Raw genomic sequence first — 3,283 nt, forward strand, 5'->3', positions numbered from 1 at the left:
ATTGATTACATACAGTCCTTTAAAAACATGTCAAACGATGTAACGGAACTTTTCCAGTTTTTGTCTTGATGAAATGCTTGCGCCTCATGTAGATGGATTACTGGGCTGAACACACTAACAACAAATTATGGAACTTTATGGAACAAATCAGTCATTTATTGTCGAACTGGGATTCCTGGGAATGCCTTCTGATGAATATCATCAAAGGTAAGTGAATATTTATTGCGTTGTTTCTAACTTTGTTGATTCCAAAATGGCGGCTATTCCTCTGGCTGTTTTGGGTTCTGAGCGCCGTTCTCAGATTATGTTTTTTCCGTAAAGTTTTTTTGAACTCTGACAGAGCGGTTGCATTAAGGAGAAGTCTGTGAATAACACTAATATATTTTATCAATGTTTATTATTAGTATTTCTGCAAAAATCACCAGATGTTTTGGAATCAAAACTACTGCACGTAAGGTGTCAATGTAAACTGCGATCTTTGGATATAAATATGCACATTACAAAACATACATATATTGTGTAACATGATGTCCTATGAGTGTCATCTGATGAAGATCATCAAAGGTTAGTGATTAATATATCTATTTTTCTGCTTTTTGTGACTCCTATCTTTGGCTGGAAAAATGGCTGTGTGTTTTTCCGACTTGGCGGTGATCTAACATAATCATATGTTGTGCTTTAGCTTTAAAGCGTTTTTGAAATCGGACATGATGGTTAAATGAACAAGATCTTTCATTTGCTGTATTGGACTTGTTAGTGTGTGAAAGTTCCATATTTCCCAAAAATGTTTTTGAATTTGACGCACTGCCTTTTCACCGGAATGTTGTCAGTGTTCCGCTGGTGGAATCCCTTCGCTAGAAAGGTTTTAAGGATGTATAGTGCAATAAACAACCAAAGACTTCCAAGTTGCAAGTTGTTTTGAACATGGCAATACTACCATGCATGAATCCTCAGGTAGCTAAAGCTAACCAACTAGGTTCAATGTTAGCTAGCTAGCTAACAATATGCTTTAACTTGCAATGAAAACTACTTTGACAAAATTACAAATATATAATATCTGTAAAAGTAGCTACATGCTCATCTGTAATCATGGATGAATGCTTTTCCTCTCTGCCATGGATTGCAATCGTTGCCCTTAGTTTGAAGATGTAATCCGTAGACAGATGTTTTATACAACAACCTTCTTTCTGTGTTCTCTTGTTGGACTATTCGCATTTGGCAATCATCTCTAAGCTTCTACCAGGCATTCCACTGATTTCCAAACTCGGTCAACTTCTTCCATGACAATGACACCCTTTCTTTCCCACCATTGTCATCAGAAGACTCTACAATGTCTGTTTCAATGAAAATGTTTTTAACTAAATCAGGAATTTCCTAATTGTCTGATTCATTTTCAGAGTCAGACCGAGTCAGCATGTCACGATCATCGTCTAGAAAGTAGTCCATCACAACCTTTTCCCACTGAGCCTTGTCAATAGTGCAATTAACTTCAGGGCAGCAATGTTTTGAGCAGTAGCAAAACCTTTTCAGTTCTTCCTGACGTCATTCAAAAAAAGCCCGGTAGACAGGAATAGCTCATGTTAAAGACACAAGCATGCTACTTGTCAGACCAATCCGAACAGCATGTTCAGCCCATCCATTAACTCAGACAATCATGGCTAGAGGGAAAGTTGCTGTATTTTTCCGTGGCTAAACCAACTAGGCTCGTAATTTAACAATTGTATTCATATTTATAGATGGCATACAAATGTGTTATTAAGGCACAAGAAAGTTCACATGTTCCAAAAGTTTGGGGTCACTTAGACATTTCCATGTTTTTGAAAGAAAAACACATTTGATTTCCATTAAAATACCATCAAATTGATCAGAAATACAGTATACACATTGTAATGTTTTAATTGACTATTGTAGCTGGAAAAGGCTAATTTTGAATGGAATATCTACATTGGTGTACAGCAGCCTATTATCAGCAACCATCCCAATGGCACATTGTGTTAGCTAATACAAGTTTATAATTTTAAAAGGCTAATCGATCATTAGAAAACCCTTTTGCAATTGTTAGCACAGCTGAAAACTGTTGTCCTGATTAAAGAAGCAATACAACTGGCCTGCTTTAGAATAGTTGAGTATCTGAAGCATCAGCATTTGTGGGTTCGATTATAGGCTCAAAATGCCAGAAACAGAGCTTTCTTCTGAAACTCATCAGTATATTCTTGTTCTAAGAAATGAAGGCTATTCCATGCGAGAAATTGCCAAGAAACTAACGATCTCATACAACGCTGAGTACTACTCCCTTCACAGAAAAGCACAAACTGGCCCTAACCAGAATAGAAAGAGGAGTGGGAGGCCCCTGTGTACAACTGAGCAAGAGGACAAGTACATTAGAGTGTCTAGTTCGAGAAATAGGTGCCTCACAAGTCCTCAACTGGCAGCTTCATTAAATAGTACCCGCAAAACACCAGTCTCAATGTCAACAAGAAAGAAAGAGTTCCTCTGTCCAGTGTTTGTGTACTTTTGTCCATCTTAATCTTTTTTTTTGGCCAGTCTGAGATATGGCTTTTTCTTTGCAACTCTGCCTAGAAGGCCATCATCCCGGAGTCCCCTCTTCACTGTTGACATTGAGACAGATGTTTTGCAGGTACTATTTAATGAAGCTGCCAGTTGAATATAATAATTAAAATGCCTTTGCTGTGAAGTAGTTATGTGCGATTTCTTGAAACGGGTCACATTTAACTTTTTACTGCAGTGTGCTGACACGCAGTGTTTCTTGGTAGTCTTAAATCTACTTTGAAACAAAAGTATGCACCTCACACATGGTTATGGGCTTAATGTTTTGGAGGAAAACTATTAAATTATGAGTTGTATCCCAATATTGCACTTTATATACATAACTGAAGACGGGATAATAGCAAAACTGGTATGGTTTAATGTGTGAAATTTAAACTCAACATGTAAAAACAGCTATTTCACAAGTGTATACTCTTTAACTCGAAAGATGCAGTAGAAATAAGCTGACATGAATCCACCTTTCAGTTTTAGAATCTCCCCTTACTTCGGATAAAAATAATGTTTCCTACCAAGACTTTTCCCCGGCTTCCTGGCCTTTTCAGCGGCTTGACAGAATCCTGCTGCTCAACATAGCCACAGGGCTCAGCCTGAGCCTTGGAATTTGACACGACAGTGGTCTTTTTCTGTACCGGAATGCAGATGGACAGCTAGCTAGAGTCTAGTCCAAGGCATAAATTGGAGGGCTGTCTTTGTTTTTTTCTGGCACAGCAGAATC

This window comes from Oncorhynchus mykiss, chromosome 9 (genome assembly GCF_057628025.1).
Source record: "Oncorhynchus mykiss isolate SJ-2025 chromosome 9, ASM5762802v1, whole genome shotgun sequence".
NCBI classification, from domain to species: Eukaryota; Metazoa; Chordata; class Actinopteri; order Salmoniformes; family Salmonidae; genus Oncorhynchus; species Oncorhynchus mykiss.